Source organism: Vicugna pacos, chromosome 24 (genome assembly GCF_048564905.1).
Source record: "Vicugna pacos chromosome 24, VicPac4, whole genome shotgun sequence".
Lineage (NCBI taxonomy): Eukaryota > Metazoa > Chordata > Mammalia > Artiodactyla > Camelidae > Vicugna > Vicugna pacos.
In genome coordinates this window covers 22,517,511-22,540,308 of record NC_133010.1, presented here as the reverse complement: position 1 = coordinate 22,540,308, position 22,798 = coordinate 22,517,511, and the positions used below count along the sequence as shown (strand labels likewise).

At 46.2% G+C, this 22,798-nt stretch overlaps 1 protein-coding gene across 6 annotated transcripts in view; it reads left to right on the top strand.

The window, feature by feature from the left end:
• Positions 1 to 127: 127 nt before the first annotated feature.
• LPIN2 (lipin 2) overlaps positions 128 to 22,798 on the top strand; it is an 83,903-nt gene continuing 61,232 nt past the window's right edge. For 3 of the 6 annotated variants that reach the window (XM_031690251.2, XM_072949165.1, XM_072949166.1), the window contains exon 1: positions 128 to 233. The gene's annotated coding sequence lies outside the window, so the exon portion shown is untranslated. Of the gene's footprint in view, positions 234 to 12,586; positions 12,825 to 13,222; positions 13,319 to 16,156; positions 16,244 to 22,798 lie in introns of those variants that run through there. The other 3 variants (XM_072949163.1, XM_015239968.3, XM_072949164.1) reach the window with 3 other exon arrangements.

Here is a 22,798-nt window from a genome sequence, read left to right as displayed (position 1 = left end):
TTAAAGCTCTATCTTCCATGGTGATGGCAGTGGGAGGCGGGGCCTCTGGGAGGTGATTCAGTCACCAGGGTGGAGCTCTCGCGGTGGGATCAGTGCCCTTACAAACAAGACCTCAGAGCGCTCTTTCCACCAGGTGAGGATGAGACAAGCCCTCGCTTGCATCCCAGAGACGGGTCTTGGCGGGAACCCAGCTATGCCGGCTTCCTGATCTCCGACTTCCAGCCTCCGGAACCGTAAGAATTAAATTTCTGTTGTTTATAAGCTACATACTTCTATTTCTTTCTTTCTTTTTTTTAATTGAAGTACCGTCAGTTACAATATGTCTATCTCTGGTGTACAGCACAATGTTCCAGTCATGCATACACATACATATATTTGTTTCCATATTCTTTCTCATTAAAGGTTATTACAAGATGTTGAACATAATTCCTTGTGCTATACAGCAGACACTTTTTTAAAAATCTATTTTTATATAAAGTGGCTAATATTTGTAAATCTCAAACTCCCAAGTTTATCCCTTCCCACACCCTTTCCCCGGTAACCATAAGATTGTTTACTATGTCTGCGAGTCTGTTTCTGTTTTGTAGATGAGTTCATAGTGTCCTTTTTTCCTTTTTTTTTTTTAAGATTCCACATATGAGTGATATACGATATTTTTCTTTCTCTTTCTGGCTTACTTCACTTAGAATGACGATCTCCAAGTACATCCATGTTGCTGCAAATGGCATTATTTTATTCTTTTTTATGTATAAACCACATACTTCTAAGTACAGTTTATGATACTATTTTATGGCAGCCAGAGCAGACTAAGGCTGTGGAGTATCTTCAGAAATTCATAGGTTAATGAAAAAAAAAGATCAACACCTATATTTCCTCTGTTATGAAGCTAAGCTCCTATAGAGTGGGGGTTGGGCAGGGAGGAGGTAACAGAGGCACCCTTTAAACTAAGAATAACAGCATCCATCTGTTGAGGGCTTACTTACTATGGGAGATTCAAAGGGATTTCCAGTATTATCTCATTTACCCTTATAACAAACAGGTGAAGGGGTGTACGCGTTAGATGTGTGACCAGCTGCAAGTAATAGAAAACCTGGAGGCCAGTGGCTTGAATAGATGGAGAGCGAGGGTATTTTTCTCATAGCACAAGCAGTTTTAAGGCATACAGTCCAGGGCTAGGAGAGCTCCTCAGTGATGCCGTCAAAGCCCCAGGATCTGCTTACTGGTGATAAAGATGCATCGTGATTCCACATGAAGAGCAGCAGCCTCCTCAAAGCAGCATCAGGAAAAAGGGTACAGACACTAACCACTGTTGTTGTCGTTATTGCCAAAAACATTGATTATGAAAACATCTACCTTAACTGACAGGGCTGCAAATACCTAAAGGACACATTTTCGGTCCTTGAGGGAGTTATAAGATAAAAAGATAAGCAAAACGCAGGTTGCTGCAGTTGAATGACTGCAGCAATGTAGGTGTTAGACGCTCCACGAGTGGAGAGATTAGCACTGTAGAATGTATTAACCAGAAAGGCCTTTGGAGACCATGTCTTCCAAGTACTCATTTCATAGATGATGGGTCAGAGGTCAAGGGGGGTGAAGCAGATTGCCCAGCTGGTAGCTGAGCAGAAGCTAGGACCGAGGGGTGGCAAGTCTCCGTCTGTTGCCCTTTCTCCATAGCACGCCGGCTACTGTTACTGGGAAACTGGGCTTGCCTCTTGGTGGGTGTCGAGCCAAAGAATGGGAGAATGACTTACTCCTTGCAGCAAGTACAGAGAACACTGGGGATCTTTCCCAAAGCAGAATCCCCTCAGCAGCAAAATTGGGGAGGTTTTGAGCTAAGGGTACATGCATGTTCATGAAGGGGCTTGAGCAGAGGAGAATTCAGCTTAGAATTGGGGCAAAGTGAAGTCACGAGGGCCAGAAAATGTCAATCAGCATCGTCATCCCTTGGGTTCCAGCTGATCTGGTGGTTTGAGCACTCGAGGGGGGTTTAAATTCTGCAAAACAGCCCAGAAAGTGCTTCAGACTAGTCTTTACCATTGAAACAGAACCAGGAGTCTTTACAACTGATTTATTACTTTGCTACTGTTACTTCTCTTGCCTGTTAACAGTCATTTGTTCTCCTGAGAGCATTACTACTGACACCTGTTCAAGGGCAACACTCTGGCCAGGCTTAGATCACAAAATGGCTTAGGACTAAAATGGCTTCTCTTCTGTCAAAAGCCATATGTGGTTGTTTTCTTCTGGGGCCCCCCTTTGCCACCTGCGTACACTACCAAGGGTGAACCTGGTCAAGGAAAGCTCCCTGGAGTGCGTCGGGGCAGAGGACTTTAAACAGCCTAGTAGGGATGGCAAGACTTAACAATTACAAGCAGTGACATGCGGTGTTTCAGGAAGGAAGACTGTCATAATAAAAGCTGCAGACCCAGAATGATCTCACTGTTTTCCAGGAGTGCTGAGGAGATGAGTTTGGCTGGTATGCAGAGGGCAGGAGAGGGGAACAAAGTTGGAGATTGGCAGAGGCAGACACGGTGGGCTCTGTGTTCTAGCTGGGGAGGCCACTTCCCACAGGACGTTAGCTCCATGTCCACAGCCCACCCACTGAGTAGGTCCACCTTTGCTCCTACTTAAGGCCACATTTAGCATTTGTGCATCAAATATTTATTATTTTTAAACTTCTTTTACAGTCACAATATGTCAGTTTCTGGTGTACAGCATCATGTTTCAGTCATACATATACATACATATATATGTTTTCATATTCTTTTTCATTATAGGCTACTACAAGATACTGAATATAGTTCCCTGTGCTATACAGAAGAAATCTGGTCTTTTATCTATTTTATATGTAATAGTTAATATTAGCAATTCTTGAACTCCCAATTTATCCTTTCCCACCTCCTTCCCCCTCAACACAGTAACCATAGGTTTGTTTACCATGTGAGTCTGTTTCTGTTTTATAGATAAGTTCATTAGTGTCTTCTTTTTTCTTTTTCTTTCTTTCTTTTTTCTTTTTAGATTCCACATATGAGTGATATCATATGGTATTTTTCTTTCTCTTTCTGGCTTACTTCACTTAGAATGACCATCTCCAGATCCATCCATGTTGCTGCAAGTGTCATTATTTTAAGCTTCTTTCTGCAATGTGTTAGACACAGTGTTAGATATTATTGAAACAAAGATAATAAACTAGCCATGTTTCAGGCAGTCAACTACCAAATGACCTGGAAAGAGAGACTGGGTTTACATATAAGTAACCACAACTCAGGGGGCCTTATGTGAGATACTAGTGGATTGCTTTGCCAGCCAAGAAGATGACAGGAAAAATGACATCCAGTTGATGAGACTGGAGAGGACACTTGGAGAGGCAGCACAGGACCTGGAAGAATGAGTCGAACTGAGGGAGCAGGAGAGCATTTCAGAAAGATGGTCGGAAAGAGGGAGCAACCTGAGCAAAGCTGGGAGGACAGAAGAGGGCAGACAGGGGTGAGTCTAGTTAACAGATGGACCGGAGGATGGATGAAAGAAGGGGGAGCAGTAAGAGGGAGTGGTGTGTGTCACCAAACCCATCCCTTGGGGTCTCACTGTTGTAGTGGAGAAGGGACCACGGGGTAACGTTGCTGCTGTGAATGTCTCCGGGTTGCTGGGTTTTCTCTTAAAACTAGCCCAGGCGTTCGCGGGCCCAGAGCATTGACACGTATTGAGACCTTAAACTGGGGAATAGTTGGTTCTGAGCAACCAAGCTGATTAAACTCCCAAACATCCTTATAAGAGGGATATGGAAGAATGTTCAGCAAACATTAATGGGAGGTTTCCCTGAGCACAGCTCAAAGGTGACTTGATAAGACCCTGAAGCCAAGGGGCTGACTTTCCAGAACCCTTCTATCTCCAGAACAAAAACAACATAAAACTGCCTCTCTGAGGCTAAAATAGAAGAGGTAAAGGGATGTCAGCCTGGCAGGAAAGCTCTCCAGGCCCGTTCATGCTCCTTTACACTGTGACCTAAATTTAGACTCGAATCTGAGACCAGGACAACAGATTGTGGGTTTGTTTCCGTTGTAAATTCCACATTCCCAGTGTGAATTTCCTTCAGTATCGTATAGGATCCTTTCAAAGACCCCCATCCCAGGCTGTACCAGCTTCCAGGCTATAGACACAGAGAGCTGTGGCTTATGGCACAGGATCCTGAGAAAATTCCAGAAAGTTTCAGCTGATGTGAAATCTGCATAGGAAGGTTGTTATTTGATGTTGATACCATCAGCTCTGGGGAAGACTTCTCCAGGGCAAACCCACCTCCAGCCCCAAACCGCTCTTGTTTCTGTTGGAGGACTGTCGGTTATTAAAGCTGCTTTCTGAGTGTGTGCAGTGGCCTGGGCTTCTTTCTTATCATTTCCCTCCTTGCCCTGCCCCTGTTTGTGCCTTTCCTTTATCTCTTCCCTTCCGGCTTAAACAGAAAGTGTTTTGCATGGGAGGACGGAGTGGGGGTGGGATGTGCTGCCTGAGGTTGAGGCCGGTTGGGAACAGCAGATGTTCCAACAGTGAAACATTTGAGAGTCCTCGTTCCACGCCAACTGCACCTTGTCTTTCTTCCTGGATTCTCTGAGACCAGAACTGTGTTCCTCCCCACCCAGAAGTTAATACTCACAAACCGGGCCATCCCTGGGTTCAAAGTAGTCTCTTTCCTCATACAGGTTTGTGGAAGGTACACAGTAACTAACTGGCCCAGGGTGAGGCTCTACTGATGAACTAATTAATTAATGACATAGCACTTTAAACTTACTGCGCATTTATTTCATAAATTCTGGGGATTATTACTTAGTCTGAGCACCAAAACTCAAGTTCTTACAAGAAAATAATCTACAAAGCCATACACCTTCTGCCTGATTTTTCTAACGTTGGAAGAAATCCATCTAACCTTAGTAAGCCATTTAGAGAAATACAAAGGAAAGAGGAAAAACGGAGAAATTAATTTCATTAGGAGAGCTTTCAGGAGGGAGGAAATGGGGAGGGGAGAGAAGGTCAAGAGCGGATCCAGCATCGAGGATGGTCAGGTAGAGCCAGCACCCCAGAGTGAGGAAAGCAGAGGGTGGGTGTCCAAGCCTTTGGGGAAAGTATAAGGAAAGGAGACATACTCAGCAACTTGGGGTTGTCCAGACATTCCATTCAAATTAGTGGCTCTTCTGGAAAAAAAAAAAAAGACAGTAACTGCTGAAACAAGCAATCTGGAGGCACAACAAAGTTAATGTTCACATGTGGAAAGTTTTCCAGGCTGGTCTCCGTGAACTGCTATGGCTTTTCCACCAGGCTTGGGCAGAGCCCTTAGGAGAGTTGAAATCTTCCCCCTCCCTATCCCCCAGCTTCTGATACTACTGTTACTGTTAACATTTTTTGTACGGTTATAGTGTAAAGTATATACTGATGAAAGCTTAGCATTACAAGGAAGCAGAAAAATCTGAGTGCTGACAATCAAATCCTTCTCACACGGAATTCATAGAACACGTTTTCTCTAAGCTGCCGGGCTGTGGAATGTGGAAGGTGGTAGGTACTCCAACAAAAGGATTTTCAGAGAGATGCTGTCTGCTACATGACCTTGAGTGACCTCAGAAAGCTCTGCCTACTGAGTAGGGCAACTATTCTAACTGCCTAATCATGGAATCTGTGCCCCCAGCACCACAAGCCGCCCCCCACCAGAAGGGTCCAGCAGAGACAGGACACCAACTTTCCCAAGGGGATTTCTGCTCCAGCAGCAGTTGGGACACGTGGGCTTCCTCAGTCCCTGGTTTTATGACCCAGGCAGCACGTGACCAGTGAAAATAAGAAAGTCATCTTTAGGTGGCTTTGTTCTCAGGACTGAGAATTGTAACTGATGATGAAAAGAATGCAAACAACCTCAATGGAATGATTTGGAGGTAGGAATATTGCGAGTGATTTCTTAGATGTGTTTCCTTGCTTCCTTCTGCACTTCTGGTCTGTTGACATAACTTTTCTCCCTCATCATCTAGAAGGGTTATTACCAAACAGACCACGTGACACAGTGTTGAAAAGAAACCATTCCTTGCAGCTTGTTAGGAAGGTGGTCAGACACACTAAGTTTGTCTTACAAGTGCTGAAGGAAAACTTACAAAGCTTGTAGCCACACAATAATGTTTAAAAAATAGAGATGTATTCATTTATTAATTCATTTTCATTTGTCCTTCATTTCATTTTTCTTGTGAAAGAAAGATACACACAGACACCCATGTACCCAACGCCTGAGCCAGGACATGGTACCTCACCCTCTCAGATTGCACCTGTCCCTCCATCAAAGTCAAGTCTATTTGGAAATCTCTGTTACTCGATTCATTGTTTTTTGCTATCGTTTATTGCCTATGCTTTTATCCTTAAACAATGTACCATTTAGAGTTGCCTGTTCATGAAATAGAACAAATAGAATCATAGTTTAATCTTTTGTTGCTTCTTTGCTCAAGAGTTTGTTTTTGAGATTCATCCGTGTTGATGTCATGGTGTGGCATCGCGTTGTGTGAGTATACCACCACTTAACGACCCAGGCCACCTGTGGTCAGAACCTTTGGGCTCTTTCTCGCTCTTTGCAATTATAAGCGATGCTGCCATTGATTCTTGTGTGAGTCTCTGAGTGCACTTGTGCAAGGGTGTTTCGAGGTGGCATATCTGGGGTGGAACTGCTGGTTCTTTGTGTTTGTGCACATTCATTCAACTTTCTAGGTAATACCAACCTGTTTTGTAAAGTTGCTACGCATTTGAATTCCACCCTGCAGTGTGTCTGAGTTCAGGTTGGTCACTTCACATCCACACTTGGATTGAACAACTTTTTTCGTATTACCCACTTTGATGAGTGTGTGGTGGTCTCTCTTTGTGATTTTAACTTATGTTTCCCTGATGACCAGTGAAACTAATATCTTTTCCTAAGTGTATGAACTATTTGCACTTGTTCTTCTGTGAAATTCCTCTTCATTTTTTTTTGCTTATTTTTCTACTGATTCCTGAATTTTTACTTGATTTATATGAACCCTTTATATCTCTTGGATTCAAATATTTGGTTGATTGTCTGTGTTGTGAATATATTCTTGTTTAAGAAATACTTCCTTACCCAGAATTTGTTACCATATTCTCCTATATTGTCTCCTTAAAGTTTTACATCATATATCATTGAAGCTAAGTTGCCACTGATTGTAAGAAAAATCAGTTTTGGAGATGGTAAAATGTGAAAAAGAAAGGTGTCCTTGGTATGATTCTTAAGTGCGTCTTTATTTCAGCTAACGCTGATTTGGTGATGTGTGTAGAGTGGGGTCCATATTTTTATTGTTTTCTAAGTGGATAATTAACTGTGTCCTCATTTACTGAGAAGTTCATCTTCACCCCCCGCTATCTGAACTACCATCTGGTCTGAACTACCGTACACTGAGTGTCTGTGCGCAGGGGTGTTTCAGGGCTTGCATTTTGTCCGACTGGTCTGTTTGTCTATCCATGTACCACAGCGCCCTTCCTGATTACTGCAGGCTTGGTACATAGGACAGCAGTTCCTCCCTCTCTGTTCTCCAAGAGTCTCTTGAAGAAGAGACCTCTGTTGGGATTTCGAATGGAAATGCGTTGACTCTATAAATCCATTTGTGGAGAATTAATATTTTTTATGAGATTGGGTCTTTTTTATCGATGAATATCATATTTCTCCAATTAGGTCTCCTTTGCAGCCTTGCCATGAAATTTTCTAATTCTCTTTGTAAAAGTCTTGCACATATTTTGTTAGATTCATTTCCTAAGTATCTCTTTGCTACTGTGGGGGAGGGAAAAGTTTTCCTTGACTCTGTTAGGGTCCCTGGCTGGGTCTGAAGATTAAAGTCACAAACAGGAGAGAAGCATCCATATTTACTTAATGTAAGTTTTGCAAGACACAGGAGCCTTGGTAAGGAAATGAAGATCCGAAGAAATAGACTGCATATTTTAATGCTGAGTTTGATAAAATGGGCAGTTGTAAGGGAATATGATAGGTTAACGAGTATGAGGTAATAGTAGTAACCATTGCAAGGCATCTTTCAAAAAGGTTCACTTCTGTTTACTGTTTGTATATATGAATACTGATGATTTTTGTATGTTGACCTTTGTGCCCAGCAACACTGCCCAACTTTCACCCTCATCTCAAAAGATTACATACATAATTCTTCTGAATTCCCTACACATGCTATCCTGTTATTGTGATTTCTTCCATTCCCATTTACATATTTTATTTCTTTTTCTTGCCCAACTCCACTATTTTGGACCTTTGGTACAATACTGTATAGAAATGGAGATGTTAACATACGTATGTCCCCCATTTTAAAAGGAATGGTTGTGTATGAGGTTCACTGTAGGTTTGTGTAAATACCTTTTATCAAGGAAAATACGCCTAGTTTTCTATGAATTTCATCTGGAAGGATACTGAATTTTATCAAAGGCTTTTTTCTGAATCTACTGAGATTATCATTTGATTTTTTTTCTTTAATCTTTTAACATGGTGAATTATATTAACTGATTTTCTGATTTGAAACCAACCATGTATTCTTGGGTAAACCAATTTGGTTATGATGATTATCTTGCTGGATTCGAATCGCTGAAGTTTGCCTATAACTTTTGTGTCTGAACTTATGTGTGAGAGTGACCTGAACTATTTATTTCTCACACTCTCCTGGTCAGATTTTGGTACAAGGTTATGCCAGCCTCATAAAATTATTTGAGGAATACTCCCTCTTGCTCCATATTCTAAAATAGCTTGTGGGAGGTGAGAATTATTTATTCCTTGAATGTTTGGTAGAAGTCACTGGTAAAACTGTTTCAGCCTGGATTTTTCTTTGCATAAAATGTTTAACAACAGATTCAAATTTTCGAATGGTATGAGTTTCTGGTTTTCTATTTCAGTTTCATTAACATATTTCTTGGAATTTTCCTGCTTCATCTAAGTTTTCCAATTAATTGGCAAAAAAAATCTCCACAAGCTTAAACTTGTAATTTCAGCATCGTGTGTGATTATTGCTTTTGGTTAATTCCTCACATTGCTTGTACCTTTCCTTTTTCCCTTGATCAGTTTTTTTACCTGAGGTTTGTAGAATTTATTAGTCTTTCACAAATCTGGTATTTGACTTAGTTGGTCCTTTTTATTATATGTTTGTTTTCAGTTTCATTATTTTCTTATTTTATCTTTCTTATTTCCTTTCTTCCATTTTATTGAACTTCATTTTGCTGTTCTATTTCTAACTTTTTTGCTCTTTACATTTCAAAGTATTTTCTAATATCAACTTTTGAGTCTATGAATTTCCCTTTAACTACTTGTTTAGCTTTCTCTCTCAAGCTTCCACAGGTAGTGTCAAATATTTGATGTGCAGTATTTAAATATTGTCACATTTCCATGATGATTTGTTCTTTGACCCAAAAGTTTCCAAATAAGTGGGTTTTTCTAGTTATCTTTTTAAAAAAATTGATTCTTGACTTAATTGTGTTGTGGTCAGAGAGTATGACATGAAATTTTCAGAATTTGTTGAGACTTGCTTTATGGCTCAATCTATGATCAATTTTAGTGAGATTTCTGTCTGAGCTTAAAAACAATTTTTTTCCTTACTCTATGATTTTGCATTTGGGGTCCCATCTTTGTTGGATCTCTGCTTATGAGCTGTGAGGCCTGAGACAAGTCACTACCTCTCTGTGCCTCAGCTCCTTCGTCCATAAATTGGTATTAACCATAGCAGCTACCTCATAGGTTTGTAGTTAGAATTACTTACTAGAGGAGCTGAGCAGACACTGATGGCTCAGAAAATGCCAACTAGTCTTTGCTCTCACAGAAGAGATGCAGAGGGAACAACAAAGTTACTTCTCTAAGGCTTAACCTCCTCCCCTTGGAGCTGCCAAAGGGAGGGCTTAGGACCACCTCCCTTCCAAGTCCAGGCTCGGGAGACTAGATTCTTATGTTCAGGAAAATCCTTCCCTCTTCCAGTTTCCCTCAAAGAGCTCCCCTCTCCCTGGCCGTCTCCTTTCTGACTTAGATTGGCTCCTCAGTGAGTTTAGAGTGTCGGAAATTAAAGACAGGAAGGAAGTGGCTTACAGGCAACTTCTGCTTTCCAGAAGTTCCTTGAGAAAAGCAGAATGCCTGGGTGTACCCTTATAAAGGGGGGAAAGAGAGGAGGAAATGCACAGAGAAAAACAAGTTCATATTTTAGAAACTATCCTGCTGCAAAAGGGATGGCTAAAGCATAGTACCAGTTAGAAGGAGCAATAGAGAAGAACAGAAAGAAATGGCGCCCTGGATGCCGCACCAGGGAACCCGGACCTTTTCCTCTAGGCAGTCGATTGGCAGTAATGGTGCTGTGGTCAGATCTGCACCTGAGGGTGGAGGTGCTTAGCACTGTGGAGGAGCAGAGGGCGGGGAGACCAGCTCAAATGCATCTCCAGTGGCTCATCAGAGATGTGGGCTGATGGTTGGAGGGTGAGGTCGCACACTTGTGCAGTAGTGGACCACCCTGAAGATGACCAACACAGTAGCTCTTTGGAGAGTTGAAATGACAAGACTTGACAGACAGGAAGGGGAGTAGAAGGAAATAAGCCTCCCTCCTAGGTTTCTGGCAAGATGACTTATATGGATGATGGTGCAATTAGCCAAGATAGGACGTTCAGGAGGAGCAGGTTTGAAGAAACCAGCACCTGGCCCTGAAGCTGACATCACTGAGGGCTGTGCTGGTGGAGGTGTCTGAAGCCTCTGAACATAGGCACGTGGCCCTCAGAGTCCTGGCTGATGAGAGGAGGAGAGGGTTTCAAGAAGAAAATCCAGGTCAATAGCATCTTGACCTACAAAGATGATGAGAGAGGACCCGAAAGGGGTCCGCTGAATTTGGCAACCAGAAGGTTGTTGGGGACTTTAGCCTGAAGAGTATCAGGGGTGGGGGAGGCGAAGGAGCAAGACTGTAAGCCTACTCCTCTTTCCCTGTGCCCCTTCCTGTTAAGTGTGGGGAAAAGCCTGAGCCTGCTAACACTAAGGGGTGGACTCGGAGCTGGGGATGGGGGACTACTGGCGGAGAGGGGTTCCTCTGTGGAGCTGGAGGAGGTGGGGTCAGGACAAGCGAAGGAAGAGCTCCCTCCCACGTGCTAGTGGACTAGGTGGCAATTCGCCACCCGCTCCCTACACCTCGCAGGTGTCAGGGGCAGGAAGTGAAGGGATATCATGCAACAAATATTTCACGAGTCTGTTTTGCTTAGGCGGTGGCGTAAAGTAGGTAGACACCAGAGAATGAGGAAGTTGTTGAAACGTGAGGGATCAAATCTCAGGTGGTTTGGAGGAAGGGAGATATGTCCAGGGCTTCCTGAATGATGAAAGGAAAGAAAGAAGCTTGGCAGAATATTTCCTAAAGGCAGGTAGTGAAAATAGCCTGAAAGAAACAGAAAACATCCAGGTGGGAAAAACGAAAGGGAAAAAAAAGTAAACCCGTAACAGCACACTCCGGGTTCCAGATGCTCAAGTAAATGAGGCACCTTACATGTAGTCTGTGCAGTCCTCAAGACTATCCCTGAGAAAGGCGTTCCTGTTTCCATTCCATTGACGTAGAAACTGAGGACCTAGCTGTTTTTCTCGCTTCAGTTCCACTTCTCTATAGCAGAGTAAAATGCTTTGAAATATGGAGGGGGAAATCCAGTCCTTGTCTTTTTAAATTTTTATTTCGCTTGTGAAGCCATGTGAAAAGCACTAGAGAAAATTCTAGAGCCCTTAGGCGAAGGACACCACCTATATCTGCAGGGCCTTGGTTAAGAATGAGGTAAAGGTTGGCTGAATGCTAGAGAAAGGCAGAAGGAACTTGGATGAGGAAGTGGTTTCCCGGTTCCTTCTGTAGAACCAGCCCAGGGGGCCCCTCTTACAGGGTTCCCTGGTCCCCACACAGCCCAGTCACACCACGCTCCGTTTGCGGAAAGAAACTGTGCTATGGCTGGGCTCGTCACCCAGGAGCTTTATAGAAATGCCTAGCTTTCAGTATCCTCAAAGCTGTATCAGTTATCATTCACAGGATGCATACTGAGAAATTAATGGCATTTGCACCTAGCACATGCACTTCCATACATGACTTTCAATAACTCCATAGGCAGGAGAGAAAAAAAACCCAGTGTGCAACAGTACCATACAGCACGGGCAATCCATTTCCTTAAAACGTCTGTTTTAAAAAGGAGGTGTGTAATAGGATTTGGGGAGGGGGCGGGGAGGAGAAAGTAATCAAGCAGACGGGCTACTGGTGCTCAAAAGTGGGTTATAAAACATTACTGCTCGGTACCTTTTTTGCACTCTAATGTTTTTCCTTTTCGGCAGTTGGGCTCTAAGCTCCGTAAGACGCGCCGCAGGGTTGCCATGGGGACCAGAAGAAACTTTATTTTAGAAAAGTAACGTTCGTGTTGCCCCCAGCCCGCTAGGGGCCCGGGCAGCGCGGGAGATGGGCAGCGCGTCCGCGCCGCGGGCGGGGGAGGGAGGCGGGCGAGCGCCGCGCGGCCGGGAGGGGGCGGCGGAGCGCGGCGTCACGTGGCCGGGGAGGGGCCTGCGCGCCGCCCGCCCGCCGCCCGGCCGCTGCCGCCGCCGCCGCCGGAGAGCCCATTCATGAGGGCCGCCCGGCTCGGCTGCGGCCCCGGCGGCTCCCGAGGCAGCGGCGGCGGCGGGCGCCCGGGCCCCGCGCGCGCCCCCGGCCGGCCCCGCCCCCTCGGCCGCCCGCGAGCGCGCCCAGCCCGGCCGGTCCTCGCCGTCGCAGCCCGGCAGCCTCCTGCCCTCCGCCTCCCGCGGGCGCCGGCGCGGGCCGGGAGCCGAGCCGCCGCAGGTAAGCGGGCGCTGGGCCGGGGTTTGCGGGAGGGTCTCCGTGGCGGGCGGGTGTGCGTCTGCGCGCTGGGGCGGCGGGGTCGGCGGGGTCAGCGGCTCCGCGCGGGCGCCCGGCCGCCGGGCAGGAGGCCGGGACCCTGTGGCGGGCTGGCCGAGCCCCCTGGCCGCGCCGCCGGCGTCGTGGAGACGGACGGGCTCACGGGGCGGGCGGGAGGCTTTTCAAAAAATTCGGCGGCCCCGCCGCCGCCGCGCGAGCTGATGGTCACTTAGGAACCCCTCCCCCGGGTCTGTGGCGCGGAGGCTGGAGCTGCGGCCCGAGCCGCTCGGTGAGGAAAGCGCCGCCGGAGGCCGCGTCTCCATCTCGCCCCCGGGCCTGGGGGAGGGGGCCCGGCACGTGATCCGCAGGGAAGCGGGGCCGGGAAGTTGCTGTTATTCCTCTGCGGCCGTTCGTTTGCCCGGCGTCTGCGCCTCCGGGTTGTAGACCGGATCCTGAGTGTGAGTAGTTTTCTTCCCTCAAACCCCCTCCCCTCCTCAAATGTTAAATCTTTAGCGAACACCTGACAATCCGGTTGATGGGAATGGCTTCTCTCTCAACTTCTCACCCCGGCGCATCATTATTTCTCCCTTCTCCCGGACGCATTGAGACTGTTCTCATTGAAAACTGGGGATGTCGTTTTGAAGGCATACTGATGAGAAACAGGACCAGAAAAACCACCCTTCCCTTCAGAAAGTTCTGGAACTCTGCATATTTGGAAATGCTCTGAAGGATTACTTAAATCGCTAGGCTAATTCAAAATGCACATTTGGGGATTGTTTTTCCAAATCTTTTTTTTTTCTCTCTCCCTAATTGAAAAAGAGTCTTTTGCCTTGGTGTCAAGCCAGCCCTGTTGAAGTTCTTTGCCCAGTAGAGATGCTCGGTAAGTTACTGTTTACTAAAATGTGGCCTGACTAGACGATACAAAGTCAGTTTTGAAATACGTTTTGACATATTTACGAATTATTTAGTGGCCCATAATGGCTTATATGTTGATGGTCTGATTGGGATTGTCCTCTGGCTTCGGAATGAAAAGCTCTACACGTGAAGCTGAGGTGGGAGCATCAAGGGGTGGGTTCTCGAGATTGTCCCAGTGCATCTGGCCCCCCAGTGCAGCATCCTCTCTGCCTGAGGAGCAGTCAACCTCAGGCCACACTTGGCCAGAGTGTGAAAGCAGGCCCAAGGCTACGTGTGACGCAGGTTTGGACCATGTGGGTGGCTACTTCCCTCCAGTTAAGTGGGCAGTGGCTGGGGCTTATCAGCCGAAGTATCTCCAGGCCCAGATGGTGGTGGTGGCGGCCACAGGATGCTAGAAAGGAGACAGTAGGTGCTGTTTTAATATTTGATGGCATGGTTGAGAACCAACGGAGAAGCTGTATGCTTGGAAATGGGAGTGTTGGAAAGCCCTCTCACACTGCAGTAAAAGCCACTGTTAAGCAAGTAACAGGGTCAGCTGGGGCTCTGTGTCCTTTATTGCTGCATTCTTGTAGCAGTGGAGGCGCTCCTCATCCTGTGTGCTGGGATTTGGGTTACTGACTGAACTGTCTCCTGCACTGGACTGAGCCTGTGAAGGCCAGATTGCGGTGGAGGCTGGCACCCAGCGCGGAGCCACGTCTGTGCCGTGAGGATAGGAAGCCACCGGCGGGGGATCCTCCGCAGTGACCCGAGAGCCACGGGTACTTCCTGAATGAGTTTACTCAGCTCTCCTGAATTGTGAGCTTTGGATGAATAATCCTGGCAGTGCCGCTTGCTAGAGGTGGTTAAAAGTACAGTTAAGCTGACGAGCATTACAGTGAACATTTTGCAATGTTTAGGTGAAATATTAATATTTAGTTTAAATATAGCTCGGTTCTCTGTGTCAACAGCTGTTACCTCCGGGTACTCTTCTTTGAATACGTATTTCCTCACATGTAGCCACGCGGTAACACGGGGCTGGAAGCTCTGTCTCCTTAGGAGGTGGGTTCAGCTGCCTCCCGTGGGTGCTTAGCAACGTAAGCCAGGAGGTGTTCAAGTCTGGCTTAAGTCTGCCCGCCTTTAAAACCCTTTCCTTTTGGCCTGGCCCCCAGCGGCTGTCAGCGTGTGTACCTGTGTGCACGCTGAAGTTGCCCATCACCTGCTCGGCAGTGATTGGGGACCTTTATTTTGAAAGCCTGTTTTGCTCTGTTTTATCCCTTTCATTTGTAAATTGTTATACATCTGACTGAGCCCCAGAGTCCTCAGACCTGTCACTTGCCTTTGTGGTGAAACAGCTCACAGGTTGATATGTGGAGCCATCAGTTGGCAGAACCCTATATAAATTATGTCGTATTAAAACCTTGAGAACTTATTACAGGCTGGAACTGGCTGTATCTTGGAAATAAGACATTTGAATAAGAACTTGTCTTAGTGGCTTTGCTGGCTGGTAGCCACAAGTTTTGAACTCCACCATCCCTGCCGTGGGCTTGATTTTCAATTTCAGTAACATGGTGTTACTACCACTAAAGAATGTGTGTGTGGCCCCATACTCTTCAAGACACGTGTGGAGCGGAAGTCACCCTGGTGGGGGGTCAGACAAAGCCACTGGGTACCTCCAAGAGCCCATGGCAGCCTCTGCCAGGTCCCCCTTGGCCACCCTGACCAGACACCTGTCCTGCTCTGGAACCCTGGGATTGGAGGGTTCTGTTCGATCCTATCTGTTCCATCCTATCAAGAGGGAAGGATAAGGAAAAAGACCCGTTAGGAGATAAACGGTGCTGCAGTGCCAGATAAAGCCCCTAGTGAGACTTTGGGGATTAGAATGGTGATAAACTTTATGTTTTTTTTCTTATTTGATTCACTGACAATAATTTAGAATCTTTCTCCTCTAAAGGCTTTGAATGCTAAGTTCCAGTGATCCTGTTTGTCGATTTAGATGGGTTTTAAAGTTGTGACAAAGGAGCCAGAATTCATTCACCTTGTGCACGGTGACCCCGAGGTTCCAGCCTCAGTTCCATCTCCTGCCCTCACGTCACGCCCAGACAAGACGGGTGTGGCCGAAAGGCAAGGGGTTTATATGATTGTTAGCAGTGTGAGGCTTTAAGTTATTTTTAGCTTATTTAGGTCAAATGTATTATTTGAGAGACTACATAATGTAGGGGGGCAGCAAGAAAATGGTCTTTAAAAATCCATGTGGAATGTGCTGCCTCTTTTTGTAATCTTTGAATTTAGAACTTTATCATGTGGTGTATATGTCTGTGTGGTGTGTATGTCTGTCTGCAGTGTCATACATTTTCAACATGAACTACCTAAGTTAGGCTTTTCTATTTCTTTGGAGGAGAAACATCGGCTCGCAGAGAAGCACTCCTGGTAATGTCCAGGTAGCTGGTGGCTTACCTTTATCTGACTTCCTGGCACATTTGAACAGTTAAGTAAGTCTTTACTTCTGTAATTAACTGTATGAACAGCAACTGAGTCTGTTGCCTTTATTTCATATCTTTATTTATTTTTGTACCAATTCCCTTAATTGTGTAGTAGAAGAAGTAATGATTGTCTCCTTAATTTTCAGACACTCCCTGTGGCCACTTGGCCCCCTTTGCTCTCTGTAAGTGTTGAACTGAGGGGAGGAGCAGGGAGAGATGGAGTGTTGGGTGGAGTAAGTAGGCAGCCTCAGAGGTTTGTCGGATTCCACTAGGGAAAGGAGGCTTTGAGAAGGGGAGGAGGGAGCGTGGGAATGGGACAGATCTGTAGGTTTAAGAGTGGCTGTGAAGGGAAAGGAGAGGAGGGGACAGACCGTCCTGGTTGACGGCAGAAAGAACTCTGAGCAGGTGAGCGAGCTGGGGCAGCCGTGGAGACCTGTATTTGGGGAGCTCTGAAGGTCTGATGTACTTTCTCCCATTGCTTTGATTTTTACCATTTTTGGTCACTTTTTAATTTGATTGTTACATGTTTTAAGTAACATTATAGAGAGTGTAAAGGAACGGGATTTGGAAGGTTTTAAGAAACGCAATGATTAAAGACATATTTCAGAGAGAAGAAATACCAGTTTCTAGGTTTAAAAATTATTTAGTTTTGGTAATAATAAGTAATTATTAGACGAAGAGGAGAAGCTAAGGATGGGAAAAGCGTCCTTCAGAAACTCTAAAGCTGGAACTAGTGACTTTACTGCAAGAACAGAGGCATTTGGTACCAAGTAGCTTCTTTGGTGACTGGATTTCTGCATTTCCCTATTTCTGCAATACAGTGGAAGGGATACTGTTATCCTGTCTGTTTTTAAACCTACTGTAAGGTGTTCTCTTCTTAATAGAAAAAGTATCATAATTATAAACAAAAAATTTCACTGGTCAATCTGGAGTTGGAATCTACCTGACAGAGTTTTGTCTGCCCCTGAGTACGCAGTGGAGTTGTACAGTGGCCAGGATGCGTCTCATCTGTTCAGTTCATTATGTGACACTTACTGCTCCTGGCAAGAGAGGTGTGTCCAGCTGTACCAGAGACGTGGTGTTTAATTCAGTCTAAAAGAGAGGTGTCCAGACTGCGAATAGCTCTTCAAAGGTAGAATCTATTCAGTAAAGTCGTCTGTGAATTTTATTGTATGATCTTGTATTGTTATCAGCTGTGAGACAGCAGAACCATCAGATGGTTAATGTGAATTAAGAACTCGTGTGAATTGGTCCTCCTTGATGTGGTGTGGGACTTTCCCCAACAGCTGGGTCTGTAAATCTGTAACCTTTGGGTAGTGTGATGTGTCTTTTTTCTGAACCGCATAAGTTGAGGAATGCTTAGGTTTACGGGAGACCCACAGGGAATACAGTTTTTTGTTTTCTTTAGGGTGCTTTATAAGAAAGAATTTATCTTTTATTGTAGGGTTTTCTAACTGGCTCAACCATTTTAAAAAAACTTGCCTAAGTAACATTTGAAAAGTAAAATTTTGGAACTTGGGGGTCTAATGTCTCTATCCACTGAGACTCTTGGTCTGTGAAGTGGTGCTGACACCTACTTTTTAGGGACACTGAGGGTTTGTAAGAGGTGTTTAATGTTTGTAAAACCTTGTCATTATCATTACAGTTACATGATTGAATACCTTCGGGCAAGCGAGGCATTATGCTTTACATAAATTCTCTCTCAAGAGTCACAGCTTCCCTGCAATTTGGAGATAATAGCCCCATTTTCCAGGTGAAGACAGCGAAGTTGGAAGGGATTTGGCAGAGGCACGTGGCCGTGGTGGCCTTGCCCTCCGTCCATCACCCCCAAGAACTAAGAATTCCTGTGCGTGTTTGACCTGCCTGGGTCAGTTTTGGGCTTTGTTTTGACTTTATTAGGTAGAACTAGAGACTTATTCTTAATGTCGGCGTCCATAAACTGCTAGGAGAAGAACAACGCCTGTTGCGTCGGAGCCTCGGTTTCTTGGAATCATTTGTACGTGCAAAACCAGTGGTGCCTGGGCAACAAGGACCAGCCGAGAAGACGGTGGGTGTGCTGGGCCCCGCGGCCCTGCCTGGCCCCGCCGTGGGGTGGGTTGTGAGGCCGATGTCCCCCCGCCCACCTTCCGCAGTGTGAGCGTCTCTGGACGGAGCAGGGCCGGAGGTTTAAGACGTGGGCCTGACTGCAGCTCTGCGTTGCCATCAGGCCCAGCCTGAGAGGCAGCAGTTGTGTTTAGCGTGGGGGAGGAGAGGGGGCTCAGCTGGACTCTGAGACGTGGGGCGTCAGCGTCCAGCACCAGCCCTCCTTCAGGGGTCTTCCCCACTGTGAGCGGTGCTGGGGTCCGACCTGCAGGCTTGGACGGGGGCCGTCGTCCCGTCGTCGAGGGCACCCTGCTGAGGCCCCAGAGCTGTGCAGTGCCCAAGTCTGAGCTTTTGTGAACCGGTACTCCCTTCCCTGGAGCATTTGACTTACTTGCCAGCCACATCTGCGGGAAGATTCTCTCTAGTAGAGTTTTAATGGTATTTTACTTACTGTGAGTAAATGAAAGATTCAGTGTTTATCGACTCTTCAGTACGAGAGAACTCATTAAACAGAAACACATTCGTGGACCTTCAGGGATTCCCAAGTTCTCGGATACACTTTTGGTACTTAGTTTGCTCGGTTGTCTCATCTGCAACGTGGAGATAGCAGTACCCACCAGTGGGCCGATTCCCAGGGTTAGATGAGGCTGGTGTGACCGCGGAGCCGCTGGCCGCCTGGAGGAGCGGAGGCGGGTGGTGGGCTGGCCGCAGCTCCCACCCAACTGGAGATGCGGAGATCTGGAGGCACCAGGCAAAGGGCAAGAGGGTAGTAGAACATCCCCCTTGCCCTGAAGTAGCGTATAGTCTTGCAGGGGAGTTAGGTAAGTCTGCTTCTGCGTACGCTGGGGTGGGGACTGGGAAGGGGGTCCCACCTGAGGGGCTGAGCGTGAGGCCAGGGAAGGGTCTTGGAGGGAGCTTCTTTCTGTGCTTCTGTTTTTAGCGGGAAAATATGATGTTTGGTTGAAAGACGCTTATGTCTCAAAAATATAACTCTTTCCTGTGTTTAAAATTTCTTCTTTGACTCAGAACTTTTACCTTTTTAGTGTCAAAATAGGAAATAGACTTGTGAAAGTTAGCTATTCTGTGTATGTCTTATGTACAACATATGTTTACAAATTTAAGCCTTGTGATTTCTGCCATCCTTTTATCTCTGGCTGTGTGAATCTTGTTGGCCAGGCCTGCAGGTAGAGCCTTGTCTTTGTATCTAGAAAGCAGAGCTGTCTTCTATACTGGTACATATAGTGCAGGTGAATGCGTAACTAAAAGAAAAAAAATTCTAGTGCTGACTAGCTTACAAAGTCAATGAGTAATTAACATTTTCTTGCAAGCTGTAATCATTTTTCTAAAAATTTCCATAGATTGTAAGACTGCATGAAGTGTTATTCTCTATTAGTTGAGAAATACTAATACACCTGTAATTGTTATGGCAGCCCAGTTTTCCATCCTTTTGAATGCTGGTGGAGTCTCCTGCCCGTCTCCTTGCCACAGAATGGGAAAGGGCATCTGTGTTAAAACAGCTGCCAGCCCCAAGTGAATGAATGAACTTGGTAACTTCATACAAACTTGTCTATTTCCTGGTTCATTTGTTTCGGCTTGTTAATGAGACAAACCTAAATCTCACAGTGACCACAAGTGCTGATGTTGCGAGCTGGAAAAGAGCTTTAACTAATTAAAGGAAAAACAGAACCCCACAGTGCTCATATTTGCTGGGCGTTTATTTTTCTTTTCTCTAGTTGTTTTCATTCCTGTAAATAGGATTCTTTTTCATAGGACTGTGTCACATAATAGTCTTCTTCATCTTAAAATTTTAAGTGTATTATTTTTTGTATATAGTTTAAATACTCAAGTAGTGTTTTGAGGTGTATGCTGGGAAGCACTAGTGTTTTCCTCACTGCTGGTGACTGCTTCCTGGAAGCAGTTCCTTGCAGCTCTTCCACCTGTTTCTTTTCTTTTTTTTTTTTTTTTTAATAATTTTTTTTTCTTGTTTTTTTTTGGGGGGGGGAAGTAATTAGGTTTGTTTATTTATTTATTTAATTTTTTTTTAATGGAGGTACTGGGGATTGAACCCAGGACCTTGTGCATGCTAAGCATGTGCTCTACCACTGAGCTATACCCTCCCCCCTTCCACCTGTTTCTTGTGGGATTTAATTCCATGTTTGTGTGCTTATACTACAATAGCTTGGTTTTCCACTTTTAGACATTCTCTGTGGCTTTCCTAGTACTGGAGGTGAGGACTCATGTCCTGTACAACCCCCCTCATGCACGTTTCTTTCCGTCCTCCCAGTGTAATTGTATCATAATGTAGCTTCTCAATATTCCATGTTTGTTTTCATGACAAGATACTGTTCAGAACTAAGCATGTTGAGTGATTTTGTTTCTTCACCAGTCTAGACCTTTGTTTTCTCTGGAGTTAATTGTTTTGTTGGCTTATGTTTCTCAGTTCCAGTCACATATTCAGGCCCCGGTGTCTGACAGCTACCGAACCTGTCGCCAGAACCCCACTGACCCCTCACCTGTGCTGGGTCCTGTCTCCTGGACATTCCTCCTCTGTCAGCAGGCCTCCTGCTCTCCATGGGCGTGCCTCCTGTAGCTTTTTGAGAAAGGGTTCACAGAAGGTCAGTTCTGTGAGATTTACAGGCCTGGAAATGTGTTCCAGCCTCATACTTAACTGGTGGGCCGGCAGAGAATGCTGGAGGGGAGGTGGTTTCCCTTTAGAATTTTGAATTGTTACTTTAGAAAAATCGCTTTTTTTTTTTTTTTGAGAATTCCTGTTTCTCTTCCCTTCCGTCCCCCTTTCTACCCTTTTCCTCCCTCCCTGCCGGTTTTTAGCAGCTGTATCTCTTTTTGCACACCCTGCTCTCTCCTCTCCTGGTGGGCTGCTGCTTTGTGAGTCGCAGGTGGCGGGCAGGCGTGTCCCTGTCTCTGTGGGTCAGGAGGACGTGAAACCCCCGATGACGCTGTGGGTGTTTCCCAGGCCAGCGAGGCTTCACCCCCACCCCCCACCCCAGGCAGACTCCGCTGAGCTGTGTCCTTGGGAGAAGCTGGGGCTGGGAGCCCCTGCACCTGCTCTGTGTGGCCCTGCCTACGTGGGGTCTCAGTCCTTTGCCCCTAAAGAAACCCCGATCCTTTCCCGTCGGCGGCCACTCCTTCCTGTCCCCACGCCAGTGGCACAGGTGCCTCTGCGTGCTGGCCCCGGGGGAGCTTGGCATTTGGAGAATTGTGTGTTTGGCTCTGGGAGATTTCCGTGTAGTTGTCATGTTTTTTTGATGTATCCCCGCTAATGTGGGCTTTGGAACCCTCCCGTACTTTCTGATCCTCCTTGTTCTCCTCTATTTTTCCTTTTTTAAAAGCTTGGCCTCTTTCATTTCCTGTCATTTCCTCTGACGGTTGTCTTACTACCTGCCGGCCACCTCTTGATGTTTCCTGACCGCCGTGCGTGGCAGGGCTGTCGTACCCAGTCCGCAGCCTGGCGGGTGGGACAGACGTGTGTCCCCAGAGCTCTGGAGGCTGGCGGGTGGGACTGAGGTGTCGGCGGGGCCGGGTGTCCGCGGCCGCCTCTCTGGGGAGCGGGGGGGCACTTGCTCTCTGCCTTGGGGGCTCACGGCGGCCTCCCCACAAGCGCGTGTCCTTGTCCAGATTTCCCCGTCTTACAAGGAAGCCAGTCGTGCTGGTTTAGGGCCCACCCTAACGACCTCATTTTATTTAAGTCGATTATCCCCGTAAAGATCCTGTTTCTGAATGAGGTACGGAGGGTCGGGACTGCAGCTTAGCATTTTGGGGACAGCTCGACCTGTAACAGTGAGTGTCAAGAGGGGAATGAAGGTGAAGTGTGTAACCTCCTGTGTCAACAGAGTGTCTGGTTATCGTAACATTTTTAAAGATGCTTTTAGTCACATCTGTCTTCACTGAAGACGAGGAAGCAGCTCTCAGGAAGTAGTTTTTAAATTACAACTGGAGATTTTTGTTCAGACAGTGACGGCTAAAATTTCCACTGGTTTCCTGAATGTTTTATGACTTAGTATCTGAGTCACCTCCTTTTCCACTCTTACTTTGTTTCTGAAGTAAGTTGAAGGTTGGCAAAAGGCCTAAAGAAAGAGCAGCTGCAGCGTCTTGTGAGGAAGTGAGTCCTCGGCGAGTCCCGGCGCACAGACGTAGTTATGTTCTGTCTCCGTGTCGGTTATGCTCGAGCTCTTTTTCAGACGTGGCCTTCTTGCAGTTTGTGTTCTAAAATTCTGTCTTACGTTTTCTCGTTTAGGGACCCCCAATCTTTATCTAAAGGAGCCCCCTCCTGGCTTTCCTCCCTGCTCTCGTTCGTTTCCCTCGTAGTCAGTATCCCAGGCTAGAGTCGTGGGTTTCATTAATTCCTCTCCCCCCTTAGCATTAAGGTCTGAGCTCTGTGAGGGCAGGTGCCTCGGCAGCAAGCTCCCCCTTGACCCCTGCTCAGAGGAGAGCAGCGCGGCACGAAGGAATGGGTGCCGCTCT